Source organism: Melospiza georgiana, chromosome 1, assembly GCF_028018845.1.
Source record: "Melospiza georgiana isolate bMelGeo1 chromosome 1, bMelGeo1.pri, whole genome shotgun sequence".
NCBI lineage: Eukaryota > Metazoa > Chordata > Aves > Passeriformes > Passerellidae > Melospiza > Melospiza georgiana.
In genome coordinates, this window is record NC_080430.1 from 911,647 (window position 1) to 933,202 (window position 21,556).

The following is a 21,556-nucleotide window of genomic DNA, read 5'->3' on the forward strand; positions in this document are numbered from 1 at the left end:
AAAGAGAGCAGGTTTGGGGACAAAGAGAGCAGGTTTGGGGACAAAGGGAGCAGGTCTGGGGCATTTGATGATTTTTAGCCTGAACTCCTTAAACAGACAAAGCACTTGTAGGGTTGTTTCCCTTCTCAGCACAAACTCCCTGAGCCTTCTGGCTCACTTTAATTTCTCAGAATAAATTCAGTCAGCCCCAGAGCCTCCAGATTGCTATAGAAAAACCAGAAATGCACAAGTAAAGAGAAAAGAGTTCTTGCTATTGCCTCCACAAGGGAACACAAGGACAACACAGGCTGGACAGGGCTTGGATCACTCTGGGACAATGGAAGGTGTCCCTGCCATGGCAGGGGTGGCACTGGATGGGCTTTGAGGTTCTGTCCAGCCCAAACCAGTCTGGGACTCCGGGATGTGACCACGAAACAGCTCTGAAGGCTTCACACAGATCTCAGGCACTTCCACAGCCCCTCGATGGCCACAGAGCAGACAATAAACAGGAAGTTTTCAGTTCTCACTTCAGATGGGTTTAATGAAGTCCCAGCAGGATCCCAAAGCCGAGGCAGAACTCCAGCCCTGATTGCTTCCCCCTGTCACTGCCTGCTCCAGCCACTTCCCCCTGCACGTCTGGCATCTCCTCCTTCCACCTCTCAGGTCACAACAGCCTCTCCCACCTGGGCCTCCCACCAGGCCTGAGGCTCCTCAAGGTGTCCATCAACTGCAGGGTGTCATTCCTTAGGGATTTGGAGCCATTTCTCTGTTTCAAGCATTGATTTTGCTGTTACTGGTGCTGCAAATAAACTCAATTTGCTGCATCCCAGTCCTTGATGATGATTTCTGCTCCGTGATCAGAAACATTCTCATCAGCTCCATTTCCCTGAGGAAAGCACTGATAAGGCCACTGAGCTGTGCCTTCCCCACCATCAATTATTCAGATGCCACATGAATTAGCAGAGCCTGGCAGCAGACAACTCCAGCATCCCTGCCTCGTTGGGAATGTTAAAAAGATTCTCTCAGTTTCTGGAGATTTGAGGAAATTTCTATTTTCTCCCTGCCTCGCAGCCACTCGTGGCTTGGAGAGCTTCAATTTCATGGGGTGCTGCAAGGAGAAGCAGGCACAAATCCCACTCCAGCCAGAGGCAAGTTGTAAAACAAGCTCCTCTCTCTATATGTGGAGCTCCTGCTCACTGTCAGCTCCAAAGCCATTGCTGAGGGTGGCCTGAAGGCTGCCAGACCAGCATTTCCCAGATTTACTACAGCAGCTCCCACCTGCTCTTTTTAAATGTGGATATTCATTCATACTGGAATTATCTCTATTTGATCCAACCAAAAAAAAGGAAGATTTTTTTCTTTAGAGTGCAGGGACTTTAAGCAAAGTGCAGGACCAGAAGGGCACCCAGGGGAGGCAACAGCAGCCAGGATGGCTCAAGGCTCCTTGAGTTCAGCTGTGCTTTGGTGGATATGGGGGTGTCAGTCAAAGGTTGGGATCTGTGACTGTGAAGGATTCTGTGAAACTGCAGAGAGCATCCCAGGAACATCACACACTCCAGAACTGCAGCAAGGAAAAGCTCCCAGCACCCATAAAAACTGCACTGGAGCTGCAAGAGTGCTGCAGGAACCATGGCACCAGCAAACCCCACAGGACAATGCACATTCAGAGCTGGAACAAGCCCAGGGTGACAGGGCTGCTTCCAAGGAACCCAGCCTCATCCATGGAGCAATGGATGCTCCAGGAGCCTCTCAGCTCTGCAGTGAGCTCTTCAGAGGAGCTCCAGGCCCTGCACTGCTCAAACACAGCCTGTGCCCCAGCCAGAACTCCTTTTACTGACTTGGAAATAATGTTAATCAGGGACATGTAATATTCATGTTACCAACTACTGGAATTCCTCAAAGCCCTGCATTTCACAGAGTGTGCTCCTTGAGGCACCTGGAGCACTCCAGCCTTGACCTTGCTGTGATTCCACCCCACACCTCACTGGTGATCCTGGCACAGCCAAAACCTGCCAGCAGCCAGAGCCTCTGCCTCTGCCCCTTCCCATCCTGCTGCCAGTGCATCCCACAAAGAATTCCCTCCAAAGAGCTCAGCACAGCCCCACAGAGCCAGGATTCCAGAGAGGAGTCCCTGCACACCCATCACATTCCACTGAACATTTCCTGAGGAAGGGGTTTTACAGGATTTCTGTGAGCCAGAGAGGATCCCTGTTTACCCCAAAGAGGATTCACATTTCCCCCTGAAAGAATTTCCTACCAAGGTGGTTGACATAGAAACCAAGAAGGAAAGAAGGATAAATAAGAGAAACCTGCAGCTGCCTGTTCCACTGAGCACTTTGTTTGTCTCTCCTGACCAATGAGTGAAGTGTAAACTCCCTTTTGTAACTTTTGTAAGACTGTATAAAAGCATGCATGCTGTAATAAAAAGGGTTTAAAGCCTTGTGGAAATGGAGTGTGCTGCTTGGTATTGTCTCTGTTTCATCTACACCAGTTTCCCTCTCTCACAGCACAGCTGCCTGGACAGGACTGATGCCATCACTGCCAGGTGTGATGGAAGGTTCCAGTCTGCACACAAAGGGATCACTGTGGCCAGGGCTGGTGTCAGCAGAGGAAAGGGAACAGAGAAACAAATACCAGGACTTCGAGGAATTCCAGTGGTGGGCAACATGAATATTACATGCCCCTGATTAACATTAGTTTCAACCCAGTAAAAGCAGTTCATAAAAATAAACTCCACATTCTGCACTTAGGCAAAATAGAAGTAATTAGCTGGAGTCAGATCTCTGCCAAAGATCAAGGCAGAAGGAATATCCAAATGCAAGAGAACTGGGGAGAATTCCTGTTTGAGCGTGGCTGAATGCACACACACACACACACAGAGGTGTGTGCAGGTACCTGTGTCATGGGATGCTGTCAGAGGATGGTTTGGCTTGGAGGGATCTTGGAGATCATCCAGTGCCACCCCTGGCATGGCAGGGACACCTCCCACTGTCCCAGGGACATCTCCCACTGTCCCAGGTGCTCCCAGCCCCAGTGTCCAGCCTGGCCTTGGGCACTGCCAGGGATCAGGGGCACCACAGCTGCTCTGGGCACCTGTGCCAGGGCCTGCCCACCCTCCCATCCAGGCCTCTGGAGCTCAGCATTTCCATGGCACAGATGCTCTGCTGGATCTCATTCAGCTGCACTGAGAGCTCTGCAAACTCTCCTTTCAGGCTCTCACCTGCAGGATTTCCATCAGTTCCCTCCTGGCCCTGTTCCAGCCTCCCCTGTGCCCAGGTGAGGAAACTGCAGAACCAGGGTGTGTTATCAGGGCACTCCTGCTGCTCTCAGGCTCTGGGGAGCCACACTCTGCCCAAGAACCCAGACAGAGAACTGCAGACACCCAGGAGAGCAGCCCTGCCACATTCCTGGGAATTGCAACTCCTGCAATTGCTCTGCACTTGCCCAAAAGCCTGAGGGGGGTTTTGCAACTTCCCTGTGGAAGGAAGGCAGCACAGAGAGGCAGCTCAGCTCCTCAGCCCCAGACAGGGCCCTGAGCCACCCCCAAACCCTCCAGTGACCCCACACTGACCACCAAGGCTGCCCAAAGCCACCACACTGACATCAGTGAAAGTAAAACTGCTCCAGCTGCCCTCCTGTCTGAATCCCTGTCAGGAGAACATGAAGGAATCCCTCCTGGAGCAGCCCTGGAGAAGGAGGGATGGTGGAAGGGGGAGGCTCACACAGGAGAGGGCTGGAGGCCAGCACAGCCACAAGTGGATGAAAAGCAGAGCTGGGAGGCGTTAGGAATGTCAGGCTGAGCAGAGAAGAGAGATACAATGCAAAGAACCACCCCAGCACCCAGAGTCCCCTCCAGCTGCACCCATCCCCACAAAAGATCTGTGGCACTGGTGCCTGCAAAGAGCCCTTTCCTATGGGTAACTATGGCTGAGATAAGAGCACAGCACCCTCCTGATATTCCCTCCCTTTGGGCAATGTCAGGGCCATCCAGCACTCAGCAGGATGGGGTAAGAGTGTCCAAGCTGGATTGCTCCATCCTGAGCTGTCCCCCTTCCAAGCTGATAAAAAGTCACATTAATAAACTTGCCTTAAGTTACAGAGAGAGGTGCTCTGCCAGAGCAGCTTCACTGGGAGGACAAGAATAACTTTCCCCTAAACCCCAGCAGGGATTAGGGACTCTAGAAGGTGGGGATTAATGCTCTTGGCTGGCCTTCAAAAAAGCCACGTGGAAGATGAGTTCATAGATAATAACTGTGAGGGACTTTCAAGTGTGGATCTCTGCACAGGCCTAGCAGCACTGAAGCAAGAGCCCTAAAAAGGACTCCAAAAATCAAATATTTATCTAAGGAAAAAAAAAAAAAAACAGAGTCTGCCCACCTTCAGCCCAGACCTGGAAGTTTTAGCTGCCAAGTGAGGAGCTGTAAAATGCAGCCCCCAGAGCCCTGCAGGCCTCAGGGCCTCGCAGCAGAGGGGATTTCTTGTGCTGCTGGCCCAGAGAGGCAGCACCAAAAAAGGAGAGTTTCATCAATCATGGGGGAAGAGGCTCCTGGCTCTCCTGGCACGGGGCAGCAGTGGGGGCAGGGGAGGAAAGGGCTGTTTGCAAAGCACTTTCTCTGCAGGATGCTGGGCCGGGCCCGGCCCCAGCAGCTGCTCTGTCAGCTGCTTTCCTTTAATAGCTCCGGGCCCGGAGGAGCTGGATCCCACCTCGCCCCCAGGGCAAGCCCACGGCACCGGGACAGCCTGGCTGTGCCACAGAGATCCCACCCTGGCACAGAGGGCATCACCCACAGCTCCCATCTTCGCCTCCTCCTTCCCCTTCCTGCAGCTCCACCTCCCTGCCACAGCCTGGGCACCACCAACGGGACAAGTTCCACCACAAAACTTCACTCAGCCCCTCTGAGTTCTTCCAATTCCACGTTTGTCTTACATACATTTCACCCAGAATAATGGATTTTGTTCCCACGTGAGAATTTGGGCGTTCATTTCTAAGATGGGATGAAAACTGTACAGCACCAACACTGGAAGGACAAACCCAGAGATGACAATGAGTTCAAGTCATGCTGTGAGAAAGAAATTCAGAGGTTTAGACTGACCTAATTACAGTTTGAGTACCACTGTGCAGGCCCTCAGTGCCTTCATCAACTCCCAGTTCTGTCTTCTGTATATATAATAATATATAAATATGTGTATAGACACATCTGAGAGCGTAGGAGGGGAAGCAAGGTCAGAGAGGACAAATTCTGAATTAAATCTGGGGATCAGGCACAGGCTGGACACCACCTCTGCTTCCAGCCACTCCTCACAGGCTCAGCTCCTTTCCCTGCACAGAACAGCTCCAGTTGTGCCAGTGACTGTACCAGAGCAGCTGCTTCACTTTAATTAAAATAAGCCCTTCTCCTGACAGTTTAATTACAGAGCACCAGAACCTGCCCATCAGGACACAGGACTGGAAGCTTCCACATGACAAAGTTGACTGTGGAATTATTTTCATTCATGGCAACTCAGCACCAGCTTGGTGTTCCAGAGGAGTGGAACAGCAAACCCAGCAATGCTTTTTCAAGGGGATTTCTCAGGAGAAAACAAGATTTTAAAGCTTTAAACACTAGTGGAAGGTTAAAAAGCTTTGGAAGAATAAACCTAAGTATCTCTATACAAAGGAATGAGTTTTAGCTATCTGCAAATTCTGAAAGACTTTGGCTACAGCAAGTGAGGGACTGCAGGGGCTCTGAGGAGTGTGGCTTTGCAAACTCCCAGACAACAGACAAAATCTGCCCAAGAGAACCTGTGAATGGGACAGAGACACACTGGGCTGCTGCAGAGGGCAGGGGCTGCCCTTTGGGAACCACAACAAAGCTGTGGGGAGGCTCTGACAGGCAAAGCAAATGCTCTGTTAGTGCCTGGCTCTGTGACCATGCTGGGGACCTGCTCCTGCTCCATGGGGATGTGCCCACACTCCACACACAAGCATGTCCCCACTCCATCCAGGGGGATTTTCAGGCCAGGAACCAAACTCCCTCCTTTTCTGTGGAGGTCACTCAGGTGCTCAGAAATTCATGGAGAATTAAAATCCCTAAACACATTTTGGGTGGGAGCAGAATACACCCGGAAGGCTCCAAGCTGTGGAGCCTGTTCCTGCCTGCTCTGGGATATCCCTGTTCCTGATTCTGTTCAGCCCAGCTCTGGGATATCTCTGTTCCTGACTCTGTTAAGGACACCTTTGGGATATCCCTGTTCCTGACTCTGTTATGGACATCTTTGGGATATCCCTGTTCCTGACTCTGTTCCTGCCTGCTCTGGGATATCCCTGTTCCTGACTCTGTTATGGACATCTTTGGGATATCCCTGTTCCTGACTCTGTTAAGGACACCTTTGGGATATCCCTGTTCCTGACTCTGTTCCTGCCTCTGTTCAGCCCAGCCCTGGGATATCCCTGTTCTTACCCTGCTGTTTACAGGGTATCCTGTTTGGGATATCCCAGCCAGCCTCCACACACTGCTGTGCCACTAGAACATGCTCAGAAAGGGCTTTTTGCACCACCTTTGGCAATTCCATGCATGGATTGTGTTCATCCTGGGCAGCTCCACAACTGATGCAATGGGGATTAACCACATTCCACATTAATAGGACTTACTCCTAAGTAGGGCTATTTGTGCCCACACACAGGTGAGAAATACAAAACTCTGAAATCCTTTTAAACCAAGGTAGGAGCCTGTGGGAACTTAGGGTAAGGGGGATATTCATTCCTCTGATTGCTCTGGGGGACCCTGACCCCCAGAAAAATACTGCCTTTGACTCTGACTTGTGGGGAAGGCTTCTAGGATTTCTAGATAAACTAGAAATTACAATAGTGAAAGACAGATAATAGAGATTAGTGTAGTGTATCACTGAGGTGAGAAAATTAGGTTTTAGGGTGTTTTAGTATATTTTAGTATGGAGTTAAGGTGGAGGACAAAGTGGTGGCCTGAGGTGTTTCTCCTTCTTCATCTACTCTATTTTCTGTAGTGTCGTAGTACAAAGTGATTAAAGGAGATTTACCACAAATTTTAGTTATGTAGATGAACAGAGGATGAGTATTGGTAAAAAAATGAAAATAAAGTACATTTCTAAAGTTAGTTGAACAAAGTGATTATAAAGAACTTTAAGACTGTCCATGCCTCAACCATTTTAGTGGTAGTTTCCCTAAGCACTAAATCCAGTCCAGATGATACCAAGTTTTTAATCCCCTTTTGATGGAACAACATCCTCTGCTTGCAGACAGGCCCAAGGGGCAGAGCAGACCCGACAGCTTGGCAGAAGGGGCCCAAAGAGGAGTTTTTAGGGTTTAAAATGTAACACAGTATGGTAATGTAATGATTCTTATAGGCTGTATGGAAATGCTGTAGGATTTGAATCTTGGACTAGATTGGTTAGTGAGAATCAGAATATTTAGCACAGAAGATTTATTGTACTGTAACAGGAACATCGCTCTCTTACCCTTTTCCTCTCTCACCCTCTCTCCCCCTCTCTTCTCTCAGGCCTGCTCTGAGCTGTGTCTGACAGCTCCCAGCAGGGCCCTGCACCCAGGCCCTGTGCAATAAACCCCAAATCCCAGCAGGGCCCTGCACCCAGGCCCTGTGCAATAAACCCCAAATTCCCAGCAGGGCCCTGCACCCAGGCCCTTTGCAATAACCCCAAATCCCAAAAGCCCCCTGCACCCAGGCCCTCTGCAATAACTCCAAATCCCAGCCCTGGCTGCAGAGATCTCTCATCTCTGTCCATCCCCACTTTCCTATCCCCCTTTGCTCCTACACTCCAGCAGCCCTGCAGCTCCTGCCCAGGGCAGGGCCAAAGCCACAGCTCCAGGGAAGTGTTCAGTGGCACATCCAGCAGCATTTCATCCAGAGGGAGCTCTGCTAGCCCACAGCTCAGCAGGTGCATCCCCACCTCCCTCAAAAGGGACCCAGAGGTTGCTGACTGATGGACCCAGCAGGCTCTGGAAGCAAGGAGAGCTGCAGGTGCAGGGCGGCCCCTCCTGCCTGGGGCCCTGCAGCCAGGGGTGCAGGGGGATAGAATATAAGAAAATTAAGATAGTGTAGAAAGTAATCTTACCCCTAAGGAGCTGCAACTGGGCCAATTATCAAAGATTAGGAACAGGCCTGACTTTACCAGGCCACAGTTGTAAGCAACAAGAAAAAAAGAGTGCTATAAAGGAGTGGGGTGGCCTTGGGAAGGGAGCTGGAGTCAGTTGCCTGCTTTGTGAAAAAGGAAGAGTCAGTGCTCTGACAGCTGCCCACCAGAAACACCAAGAAGGTATGGAACCTTTGTGATAAGGAGACAGCAGCATGGAACCCCTGCAATAAGATGATAACAAGGGGATGCCAGCCCAGCCCTTAAGCTGCTGCTGTTATTGCCTCCCAGCAGGACACTTAATTCTGCCCAGGCAGGGGGACACTCCTGCTCTCATGTGATGTTTATTCTTAGAGAGGATCCCGGGGATTTTTCTTGAGCTGCTTCAGCCCCACAGCTGGCCCAGGGCCAGAGGAGCAGCCCTGAGCTCCTGGGCAGGGAGCAGGGCCAGCCCAGGTGCCACAGACACATCACAATTTACTGTGCCACCTTGGGCAGGAAAGGCCTGGTGAGTGAGGAGAAATCAGTGCCCAGAAAGCTGTTCCTGCCACACAAAGTCCATGACAGAGTCAGTAAAAAAAGCAGATGACAGGCACAGAGTGAGGCCAAGTGCTGCTCACATCCAACAGCTGAGCCCAATTCCTCCCGGCTGAGGGCAAAGAACAAATTCTACATTGGAGCCTTTCTGCTGTCCTGGCCTGGTTTTAATGACAAAATTCCTGCTGACTGAGAGATCAACCAACATTAGCTCCCAGTGACCAAGCACATCCAGCACAGCCTCACTTGGGCAAAGCTCTCCAAAGCAGCTGCAAACTTAAGGCCCTGAGACTCAGGCTGGTGAAGGCCCCGGTTTTTTCAGTTCTTCTTCTAGGAAATGAGCTCAAATGTTGCAAGGAGAAGAATGCAGTCTCAGTTCAAGCAGAACAGTGCCTGTGTGGCTTATCTAGTTAAAAATGGGATGTGCTGGTAGGCAGGAGCTTGGGGGAATGCCAAGAGCAGCCACAGCACGAGGCCTTGTGTGAGTTCTTGCTCTCAAGGAGAGAATTGTCTGTCTCTGAAATCTGATGAGGTGGCAGCAGGGGCAAGAACAGTCCTTTCTGAATGAATTAATGCACAAGAACAGCTCCCCCCTCCCCAAGTGCATGCAGGAAGGCAGGGGGAGGAAGGGAGGAGCTGCTGCAGCCCAAGCACCATTGTATTTACATTTCCGTGCTCTCGATAACAAACACATTCAAGGGTGCCTGCAAAACAAGGCTTTGCTTGGAAAACAAAAGCTGAGATTTCATGAAAGAAAGAGCAATAAAGACATTCCAGGTGTCCCTGTAGCTTATCAGGCATGCTGTGGTGGTTTCCTTAGAGAATGATTCATTTTCTTATCCCAGGTGTGGCTGCAGTGTCCAGTGCCACACTGAGGTGTCCTTGGACACAGCAACTCCCTTCAAAAGGGGAAAAGAGGGGAATAAATAAATAACTATTCAGTGTAGAACTGAAAAAAATTTGATTTTAGTTCAGGGTGCTTCCAACATCACTTTAGGAAAGTAAAGCCTTGAGTGGTAAAGTGACTCAGAATCCTCAAATCCCTGAATGAGTTGGGCTGGAAGGGACCTCAAAGCCCACCCAGGGCCACCCCTGGCATGGCAGGGACACCTCCCACTGTCCCAGGTGCTCCCAGCCCTGTCCAGCCTGGCCCTGGGCACTGCCAGGGATCCAGGGACAGCCACAGCTGCTCTGGGCACCCGTGCCAGGGGCTCACACCCCATAACACTGACCCTAAGGATGGGGGTTTGTGGGGTCTTCTTCCCAGTTAGAGCCATTACACAACAAAATACAAATTTATCCAGCAGGTAACGTTTTCAGAAGTGTTTTCTCCCCATATGTACACGTGGAACCAACACAAGGACCAAGTGAAAATCCTGGTGCCACCACCACCGTCCCCAAACATTCCCCTGGGCTTGGCTGGAAGAGCTCCCAGTGCAGTGAGCAGGAGGAACTGGGGGACTCCTGAGGGACAGTCTGAGATAAAAGGTTTGTGAAGAACCCAAGATATTCTCAGGCAGGTCAATCCAGGCAGCTCCTCCCTCGTGCCTGCTCCCCCAGCTGCCCCAGGATGTGGGGGAGGAAGCTGCTGCTCCTCATCCTCACACCCAATGCCTGGGTTAAACATTCCCAGATAATTCACTCCAGGAAGCCCCTGAGCTGCTCAGTGCAGCCTGGGGAAACACCTGCATGTCCTGGACCCCTGAACAAGGGCAGTGGGGCCAGGGATGCCTGGGGTGCACCACAGCTCCCCCAGAAATGGAGAAATGCAGGGAGGAGGATCCTGATGGCAAAGTCACCTCCTGGACGAGCTGGGAGGCACAACAGGACCTGTCAGAGCTCCAGGGCTGCCTGCAGAGCACTCTCATTGTTTCAGGCACTTGGACTCCATGGTCCCTAAGGGTCCCTTCCCACTGCAGATATTCCATGAAATCCAAACCCGTTCCAGACATCCCAGGAGCCTGGCAGACCTTCCCTCCACACTGGGCCAGGCCAAGAGAGGCAGAAAAGAGGAAAAACAAAACCCACTCAAGACTGGCAGGGGCAGGGAGGAGGAGAACACCAAGCTCTGCCATTGCTCTGTCACCTTCCCTGTGTGGCTCCTCCTGAGGAGCAGGTGACACCCTGTGACCCCTGCAGGGCCACCCAGGCCACGGGGACAAGCACGTGGGGACAGGCTGTGGGCATGGCCCCCCTCCTGCCCACCCAGGGCAGATAAGCCACCTTCCCTGGCTTCCCTTCAAGTGGCTTTGAGACAACAGCTTAAGATGCTTTGGCTGGTGGCCACAGCCCTGGGAGTGACAGCAGGAATGCCCAGGGAGCCTGGGCACAGCCCCTGCAGCACTGGGAGCACCTTCCAGCCTTCCATCCCCTCAGGAGCTAACTGGGAGCCCCTTCCAACCTTCCATCCCCTCAGGAACTAATTGGGAGCACCTTCAAACCTCCCATCCCCTCAGGAACCAACTGGGAGCCCCTTCCAGCCTTCCATCCCCTCAGGAACCAACTGGGAGCCCCTTCCAACCTTCCATCCCCTCAGGAACCAACTGGGAGCCCCTTCCAGCCTTCCATCCCCCTCAGGAACCAACTGGGAGCCCCTTCCAGCCTTCCATCCCCTCAGGAACCAACTGGGAGCCCCTTCCAGCCTTCCATCCCCTCAGGAACCAACTGGGAGCCCCTTCCAACCTTCCATCCCCTCAGGAGCCAACTGGGAGCACCTTCCAACCTTCCATCCCCTCAGGAACTAACTGGGAGTCCCTTCCAACCTTCCATCCCCTTAGGAACTAACTGGGAGCCCCTTCCAGCCTTCCATCCCCTCAGGAACTAACTGGGAGTCCCTTCCAACCTTCCATCCCCTCAGGAACTAACTGGGAGCCCCTTCCAGCCTTCCATCCCCTCAGGAACTAACTGGGAGCCCCTTCCAACCTTCCATCCCCTCAGGAATGAACTGGGAGCCCCTTTCAGTCCCCTCAGGAATGAACTGGGAGCACCCTCCAGCCCCCTCAGGAACTGGGACACAAGAGCCTCTTCACACCATGGACAGGAGCATCAGCCCCACTGAAAATAAAGAACTCTGCACCTATGGCATTATCTCTGCATCTGACATTTAAGGACACAGAAAAAAAAAAAAAGGCACCTGAGGAATAATTTTATGTCATAAGTGAGTTTTAGGGGACTTGTGAGGCTCCTGTGACCTGCAGTGGATAGAGCTGGTGATGGTAAATCAGGGTGTTAAAGCTCTGTCTGTGTGACCCCTCTGCACTGCTAGAGCCAAGGGTCACTGGGTGGAACCAGCTGTGCCACTGGCAGCTCAGGAAAAGGCAGATGGATGGCTCAAACAGGGAAGAAAACAGCAGATATTCCTCTCAGGACTTCAAGACATAGCCAGCATTTGAGAACAATCCCAAACTGCTCTGCAGGAGACACCTGGGTCTCTCAGTCCACACAAAAATCAGGAATAAATTGTAATTCCTCCCTCAGAGCACATCAGGTGAGCACCTGCACCTCAAACATCCCCAGTGCAGAGCTGAAGGCAGATTCCAGAGCTGGAGCTGTGCTGTGCCTCCCCCAAAGGACAGCCAGGATAAAAACCTGCGTGATCTGCTGCTCCCAATTCCCAACAAATCAAATCAGACTTGTTGTTTTTCTTAGCCTAGTTTACCCATTTTAATCTTTTGTAGTCCTCTTACTCTGATAAAAAGAAGATTTGAATGACCAAGTTAAACAAGATGTGAGCCCTTTGAAGCACAAAAGGCAAGGAAAGAAAGTGGCCAGAAAGGATAAGCTTGGAATTCCACAGCAGCCCTGCTATCCCAAACAGAAACCAGCAATGTCTGAAACTTCAATAAATACCTGAAGGGCTGGAGCCAGGCTGGAGAGCTGGGAATGTTCCCCTGGAGAGGAGAAGCTCCAGGGAGAGCTCAGAGCCCCTGGCAGGGCCTGGAGGGCTCCAGGAGAGCTGGAGAGGGACTGGGGACAAGGATGGAGGGACAGGACACAGGGAATGGCTCCCAGTGCCAGAGGGCAGGGATGGATGGGAGATTGGGAATTGGGAATTCCTGGCTGGGATGGAATTCCCAGAGCAGCTGTGGCTGCCCCTGGCAGTGCCCAAGGCCAGGCTGGACAGGGCCTGGAGCACCTGGGACAGTGGGAGGTGTCCCTGCCATGGCAGGGGTGGCACTGGGTGGGGTTAACCCAACCCAAACCTTTCTCTGACTCTGTCTGGCAGGGTTTTAACTGGCAGGATGTAGAAGGAGCAGTAATTAAAGGTTTATCAGAACAGAATGGAAGGTGAGTGCATTCCAGCCATGCCTGCTCCACACCAGCCCCCATCTCCCATCTCTGGCTGGGGCTGCAGTTCCAGCACAGCTGCACCAAACCCTGATCCTGAATCAAACATCTCTGTTGGGACAGCAGAAATTCAGTTCCTACCTCAGAGCAGGGGTTCCCTGGGCAGGTTCTTCAGTCCTCAGTCCTCAGGAGCTGCTGATCTGCAGGACAAAGCAGAGGGAGCTGTGAGCACAGAGCCCTGGCATGGCAGGAGTCAGTCAGGGATGCTGGGACACGAGTGCTGCCCCTCAGAATTAACTGGGAGGATTTGCTGCAGCCCCTCCAGTGATCCAGCAGCTTTTCCTGGTGCTCCCTCCTCAGCAGGAGTCAGATCTCCTGCTGCTGGTCAGGAGTGAGGGAGGGGATGCTGCCCCTCCTCTCAGCCCTGGTGAGGCACAGCTGGGGGGTCCTGTCCAGCTCTGGGTTCCTCAGCCCAAGGAGCTGCAGGAGAGGGTCCAGCAGGGCCACAGGGATGTTCAGGGCTCTGGGGCATCTCTGATGAGCAGGGGCTGCAGGAGCTGGGCCTGCTCAGCCTGCACAAGGGCAGGCTCACAGGGGATCCCATCAATGCACACAAATCTCCCAAACTGTGCCAGGAGAAGGTGCCAGCCCTGCTCAGTGACAGCACCAGGAGCAGTGGCACAAACCAAACCCCAGCAGCAGGAACAGCCTCTGTCCATGGAGGGGCAGAGCCTGGGACAGCTGCCCAGGGGGGCTGGAGTCTCCTCTCTGGAGCATCCCAAACCCCCCTGGGCACAGCCCAGGGACCCTGCCCTGGGTGACATCCAGAGGTGCCCCCACACTCCAACCACCCTGTGATTGCCATTTCCCATCCACACCTGCTCAGCTGCTCAGGATATTCCATGAAAACTGTGAGCCACTCTTCCCTCGTTGCACACCTTAATAGGTTTCTCCAAACACAGCATTAAAGCTGAATTAATGCAGGCTGATCAGGACATCCCTGCCCTAAGCAGCATTTCAGGTGCTCAATGAATGGCTTAAGAGCTCCCAGGGCCCCTGGCAGTCCCTGGCACACCTGCCCAGCCACGAGCTCACCCTGCTCTGCTCCAGCTCCTTTCCTCCCTTTGCTGTGATTCCAGTGCAAATCCCACCAGATTTACCAGCAACCATCTCCTCACCTGCCTGTCCTCTTCCAAATTTTCTACCCAATATTTTACATTCTGTTGATAATGTTTCTTAATTGTGAAGCAAACACAGCTGTTTAAAAAATTTCTATCCCAGTAATTACTCCTTCTAGCCCCCTTGCAGAAGAGAACATCAACTGAGCCACAGAGTTCAAGTATTGCAATCCCCATGGAGAAATAAATGTCCAACTTGTTCTCCAGCACTGCAAGTCATCAAGCCAATCTCCCAGGAAAATATCATTTCAGCAGTCAGACAGAAACACCAACCCATGTTCCTCTCCCCACAGATGGGCATTTCGTGTTCCAGGGAAGTGAAATGCCAGAGCTTTTAGCTAAATGAGGAAACAGCCCAGTGAAAAGTGTCATTTTAGCTTCAGTGGAGCACTCAGGAGTGAGAAAAGCCTTCCAGAGAGTCCTGCTCCCTCCAGAAGGGCTGGGAATGGGAGTTGCCACATTAATTAAGGAAAGGAGAAGTCCCTAATGCAGGATTCAGCTGCACCAGGTGCTCAGCTCACACACACAAACCACACCACACTCCTTCCTCCACATCCTCACTGGCAGGTGAGCCACCCTGGGACACACTGGGACATCAGGACGTCCTTCTGTCCAGCTCCTTCCCCTGGAGAGCACCCCCAGCCCCTCCAAGGCATCAGAGTCCCCCTGGCTGCTCCCCTGGCCTCCAGCCCACAGCTGAGCTCCACTCTCACACACGAGATTCCAATCTCTTTGCACTGAAACCACCAAAACTTTACCTTATTTGTTAAGAAAAACAACCCAGAGACCTCTCTTTTCGGGCAGAATTGAGGAAAATGAGAAGCAGGAGCTCCTTTTTTGGTTGAGATGGGGCAGTGCTGGGTCAGCCTGGTAACTGTGAGATAAAATCCACCACAGCTTCTTGGCTGGGCAAACCAACCTTTCCTTTGGTAAAAGCTGCACCTCTGGCTGCTGTCTAAATAACCCCTGAAGGGCAGAATTCCTGTACTGTGGGGGTTTTAACTGCTCCCATTGTAAAATTGATGCTCTTTAAGTTAGGGGGTGCTCTCACTGACAAGCAGAAGTGTTAAATATCTAAAACTCAACAGATTTGCTGGAATTGAAGGTGTGGCTGCAAAGATTTCTTATGTTTTTGGTCTTAAAATAATCTGAGAGACTCTACCCCATCCCCTCACATGATAAACTGAGGAAGACTCTGGCTGCTCCAGAAGCCTTGCTGAACAGGAGAAAACCCATATATCCAGCACATCCCAGCTCCTGTGGCCATGGCTAACCAGGACTGTTCTGCAGTTTGGAGAAAACCCATATATCCAGCACATCCCAGCTCCTGTGGCCATGGCTAACCAGGACTGTTCTGCAGTTTGGAGAAAACCCATATATCCAGCACATCCCAGCTCCTGTGGCCATGGCTAACCAGGACTGTTCTGCAGTTTGGAGAAAAACTAAATATTCAGCAAATCCCAGCTCCTGTGGCCATGGCTAACCAGGACTGTTCTGCAGTTTGGAGAAAACCCATATATCCAGCACATCCCAGCTCCTGTGCCCATGGTTAACCAGGACTGCTCTCCTGTTTGAAAAACCCATATATCCAGCAAATCCCAGCTCCTGTGGCCATGGCTAACCAGGACTGTTCTGCAGTTTGGAGAAAACCCATATATCCAGCAAATCCCAGCTCCTGTGGCCATGGTTAACCAGGACTGCTCTCCTGTTTGAAAAACCCATATATCCAGCAAATCCCAGCTCCTGTGGCCATGGTTAACCAGGACTGCTCTCCTGTTTGAAAAACCCATATATCCAGCAAATCCCAGCTCCTGTGGCCATGGCTAACCAGGACTGCTCTCCAGTTTGGAGAAAACCCATATATCCAGCACATCCCAGCTCCTGTGGCCATGGCTAACCAGGACTCTCTGCAGTTTGGAGAAAACCCATATATCCAGCACATCCCAGCTCCCGTGGCCATGGTTAACCAGGACTGTTCTGCAGTTTGGAGAAACACCTCTGAGAACTGTTTTAAGGAGCAGACAGCTGTCCCTGCATTGTGACCCTGAGCTCCCAACTTCCTTCCTCCCTTCCAGCAGTTTCCCCAGAGCTGCCATGGAAAAGCAGCCCCAAGGCAGAGCAGGGATCCCAGGAATGGCACTCCCCAGTGCCTGCCTGCACTATCAGGAACAGGCACTGCCTGGCCTGCAGACTGCTCCCTCCGAGATCCAGTTCCACATCTTGCACCAGTAGTTCTTGTTCCTCAGCTCCTCTGCTCCCCATCCTGTTGGTACAGAGCATTCCAACTTCAGAGATTTCCCTCCCAGAAAAACTGCACCCCTGCACCCCATTAACACACTGAGCACCCCAGGTTCCCACCCAGGAGCTCACCAAGCACACCCCATCCCTAACACACTGCTTATTCCAGCGAGTTCCAAAATCATATCCACATTTCTGGGCAAACATTAACAATTCCCTTCAGGGTTTTGTGATTTTGATGGTTCTAACTGCTTTTAGTAGCACCTACTCATCCCTAGCAGTCTACCAGCCCTTTTCAGGATAACTCCCAGCTCTGGCTGCTCCTGGGGAAAAGCCCTGAGCCCATCCTGGTCAGCCACCCAACAAGGATGAGGGGCAGCAGCTCCCAACAGGATCACCACTGGACTGGGTCCAGTTCCAGAGCCCAGGACTGTCCCTGTCCCTGCTCAGGATGGCACAGACAGGAGCAGGGCAGTGCTCTGGATCATCACTGACCCAGCCAGGTGGAATGCACTCCAGAGCCATTGAGAATATAACAAACACAGAATGTGCCATTCCCCACCCCAGCAGCCCTTATCAGCTCCCTTAAATCACTTTGTGTTTTCCCAGCCCAAACTCAGGAGTGTTGCTGTGCCTTGCAGGAGAAAGCCCCTCAGCCTTGGAGCTTCCTGTTCTCTCACCCTTCAGGCCTGCTGCCCCAAGCTCTGGATAAACAGCTCCCTTTAAATAGCTCCTGTCTCCAGCACACACACACACACAGGCCATGGAGATCACTCACAGAGGGGCCAAGAGGGGCGTTGCCATCCCAGCTCCAACATTCCTCATGCAGAGCAGTCCCAGGGTGTCGGGTGCCGGCTCCAAAGGCAAAGGCTGCTGAGCCCCGAGCTAAATATACACCCTGCCCATGAAATCCAGGTTGGGCAGCTCAGATTTCCATCCCTGGCTCTTCCCAGCAATAACCACAACAACCTGACAAGGAGTCACAGAACCACAGCATGGTTTGGGGTGGAAGGAACCCTAAAGACCTCATTTAAGATTACCTTCCTTAAAAATCATCTTCCCTGTGAAAGAAAATTGCCTTTATGGCCACAACCCCCTATGCTGTCTCCTTGCCTGTTCCTGAACTCACCAAGATCCTAAACCAAGAGTTTATCTACAAATATACAACGGGTTTTTTTCCTTCATGGGCACCACTTCCAGATGCTCAACGAATTTTTGTTCAGCATCAAACTCCTGTTCCCACAATGGCATGAGACATCTGCATAAAGGTGACAGTAAACCCTAGGAGAAATGGATAAGGGAGCCGGGCAGGGGCTCAACCTGGAGAAAAGGGGGATCAGGGGGGCCCTTGTGGCTCTGCACAGCTCCTGACAGGAGGGGACAGCCAGGGAACAGCCTCAGGCTGGGCCAGGGCAGCTCAGGGTGGGCACAGCAGGAATTTCCCCATGGAAAGGGGGCTCAGGGATTGGGAGAGACTGCCCAGGGAGGGTTGGAGTGCCCATCCCTGGAGGTGTCCAAGGAACTCCTGGATGTGGCACTCAGAGCTCTGGGCTGGGGACAAGGAGGGGATTGGGCACAGCCTGGACTCCACGGCCTTGGAGATCTTTTCCAACCCAAATGATTCTGGCATTTGAAAGAGATTTGAAAGAGAATTGCTTTTACATTTAACTGCAGGCTTTTGAGTGGAGCTCCTCCCAAGAGAAGCTGAGTTAGACTAATAATTTAAAGAGTCTTCAGAACACAGGATGTATTTGCAGTGCACTTGAAGAGTGGAGCATTTTCCAGGGAAATATTCATGAGCAGCAAGTCTGAGCTCCGCGGCAGTCACGCAAGTCCTGGAGAAGGGGATGATCCTCCCGGTCCCAGGTACACCAGGGCAGGATGAAACCCTTCCCCTGCCAAGCAAGCACACACTCTGTGGCAAAATCCACATTTCATCCTTATTAGAGGGGACAGACTTTCCAGTGAGAGTCTGGGGCAGCGATTGGCGCTGACAAAGTTGGAGCCCAGTGAGGCTCATGCAGTCAGACAGGAAATAAGCAGCTGCACAAGCTGGGCTGTTTTTATAGCACCGCCGAGTTGGGGATGTCAGGAGCAATTGGGAAAGAAGAAACAACGAGCAGTGACTCTGGGAAGCTGAGGAGTGACTCATGGGCTGCCACAGTGCATGTCAAGGACCAGCCAAGGACCTTCCCAAAGGGCTCTGCAGGGCTGGGCAGGGCACCAAGGGCTGCACTCACCTGGGAAAGAACATTCCAGAAGCCAGAGCCCTCTGGTGTGTGAGTGCCTGAGACAGGAACGTGGGAGAGACTGTGTTACACATAAACTCTGTGTGACAGGAGGCTGCAAACACCCAGACTCGGCTGAGATGAAGGACTCTGACACAAGCGATGCGCAGAAAGATTCAAAGATCTTTCTGAAGTGTCAAAACAAAACAAAAAAACCCCTTAACATCCAGATTCACACCAAAAAGAAAGCCAGCACCAAAAGCCAAGGCAGAAATTGCCCTTGTGAGAATCAGCAAGGCCTGTCTGTGCTCAGCAGAGGCTCAATTAAAAAAAGAAAGTGATTTATTTAAGCAAGAGCGAAGTGTCTCTTTTCACAGCTGAAGGACTCTGCTGCTCACAGGACTGAATTAGCTAAAATTAGCTCTCACAGTTGCATTCTCACCAGCACCTCCAGCCTCCCATGTGGATGAGTAGTTTTGGTGAAAGCAGCTTTAATTTGGATTCAGAGCATGCAAATTTAAGGAGAATAGTGATTTCTGACCAGCTCCTTCCATGAACATTGATGCATAAAAAACACTGACTCGCACTTTCAAGTTTAATCCTCTTCTGAAATATTTATTTTTGGAACAATTCAGGGAACAGAAAGCCTTCAGCCCAGACGGACTACATCTAAAAATAGAGGGTTTAACAATTCAGGAATTCTCCCTACTGTTGTGTCTGATCAATACAGATCCACTGTGACTCCTGTCATCTGCTTTATTTGTCAAAGCACATCCCCACTCCCACCCTCTGCCAGCAATATCCAACCTGCATCTTCTGGGATCCTCCAGGCCAGGAACAGCATTTCTAGTGATCTGAGATTCATAAAGACTCAGCTGCACACACATTATGCATTATACAAGGAGCAGCAAGAACGGAGTCAACTCCTGAACTATGAAATCATCCTTCAAGGCTGGAGCTCCTCCAGTGCCCACCCTGCCCTGGCTGGGCACCATTAATGAGCTCTTTGATGGCAACAAGGAGAAGAAGCAGCTTTCATTATCCAAATGTCATTTGCCCACTAATGAGAGGCTCTAAGCCTTCCTACAGCAGAAGGAATGGGAAGGAGCTCCTCAATGCCACAGCTGAGTTGGAGTGACCAGGAATCCTCCCAGATCGAATCCTGCTCTCCATCCACACCAGGGCTGCTACATGCAAACAGATCTGAGAATGCTCCTGGTCCATGGCAGCTCTGGAACAGCACCCAGCAGTGTGTGGGACAGGATTTCTGCCCAGGGACAAAGGCTGCAAGGGCAAATCTATTGAAATAAAACACCCCAGCACTGCCAGAAATCACCAAACATCCGATAACCCAGCAGCACAAGGGTAGCCAGAGACACCAGGCTGTGAGCAGCTCTCGCTGAGCCTTTTTTATTCTCACATCTCCCCAGCTTCCTGGGAGCTCCAGCAGCACAGCTCACCTGGCACTACACAAGAGCAAAGCAGCACAAAAGCCTCCCCAGCCCACACCTGCAACAAACAGGGCATTCACAAGGGATTCTCTCTCAGTGACTCTTGAAAAATTAACATTTTCACTGGTTTTTACAGAGTCTCTCACAAAGTCTCTCAGCCAAGGTGTAAGAGGCAGTTCAGCAGGTCCAGCACAAGGATCCCCTGTTACTGCACACACCACAGCCAGAGCAGAGGCAGCAGGACAGGGCTGCTCCCCCTGGCAAGGCTGGGGATGATTCCAGAACAGCCCCTGAGGTTTATTCCACTCCCACCCACGACAAACCCTTGCTGTGCAGACCCAAGTGTCTCTTTCTCAGCTGTTTTTATGGCCTGGAAAGGCTCGGGGTGGCCTTGGGCAGCCCACGCTCCAAAGGACCAAAAGAGTCTTCAGGTTTTTTCTCGGCCTTCAGTGTTTATTAGTTTTTTATCTACAAGATTTTCTCTCGGCCCGACAGAGGTCTGCACAGCAGCCAGCCATGGGCACACTGAGAGCCCCTGGGGCAGTCACCTATCTTTATACACAAAATTACGTATACAATATTTATCATTTTTCCCCAATACCTTTCACCCTTATTGACCAGTGCACTTTTAGTAATAACCAATCCCAAAGTGCCAACATCACCACAGAAGATGGAGGCCAAGAAGAAGAAGGAGGACAGGACACGCCCCAATTCCTCCATCTTACTTCTTTAGACCCCCCTGTACAGAAATTCTAAACCCTGTGTTTCACACTCTAATTAACCCATCCCTTCACCATTTATCCCAGTGAAATCCTCCCATCCTCATACAGGTGTCGTCTCCCGTGTAGGATCAAAGTCCAGCCACCAGACACTTCTGGCAACATTCCAGGACTCCCGAGCCCCCCAAGGGTGGTCTTGGTCACTCTGCACATCAGTCCTGAGGTGCTGAGATCCCACACCCGAGGGCCAGTGGAATGGTGTTATGGACAGCCAAAAAACAGAACACACAGCTGTGTCCTGCCTGCACCCCTAAATGGGCTTAGACAAAAGGCAGAGAGAGAAAACGGTGACAGAACAAGGAGTGATGGGTTTAAACTGAGAGGGGAGATTGATATCAGATATTGGGAAGGAATTCCCGGCTGGAGGGTGGGCAGGCCCTGGCACAGGTGCCCAGAGCAGCTCCTGGATCCCTGGCAGTGCCCAAATCCAGGCTTGGAGCAGCCTGGGACAGTGGGAGGTGCCCCTGCCATGGCACAGGTGGGATGGGATGACCCTTAAGGTCCCTTCCTTTCCAACCCAAACCACTCCATGATTCTGTATCAAAGCCATGCACCTCAGAATGGAGAACCCCCTAATCCCAGTGGAACTACAAAACACTGGCTTTGCTCAGCTTTGGGAAAGGAAAACCAAGAAGGAAGCAGCAGGCACCAACCATGATTTCCCCAAGCTGCACCAGATGAAGGGATGCTGTCTGCAGGGTCAGCTCAGGCCCTGCTGTGGGCAAACAGGAGCCAAGTTTGGATTTCCCACCCCCTTGGGCCCTGCCACAGAC

At 51.7% G+C, this 21,556-nt stretch overlaps 1 protein-coding gene across 5 annotated transcripts in view; it reads right to left on the bottom strand.

The window, feature by feature from the left end:
- Positions 1 to 21,556, bottom strand: part of MAP4 (microtubule associated protein 4) — a 153,977-nt gene that overhangs the window by 108,647 nt on the left and 23,774 nt on the right. For 4 of the 5 annotated variants that reach the window (XM_058045341.1, XM_058045350.1, XM_058045333.1 and 1 more), the window contains exon 2: positions 13,051 to 13,109. The exons of the other annotated variant lie outside the window; for it this stretch is intronic. The gene's annotated coding sequence lies outside the window, so the exon portion shown is untranslated. The remainder of the gene's footprint in view (positions 1 to 13,050; positions 13,110 to 21,556) is intronic. 5 annotated transcript variants of the gene reach the window in all.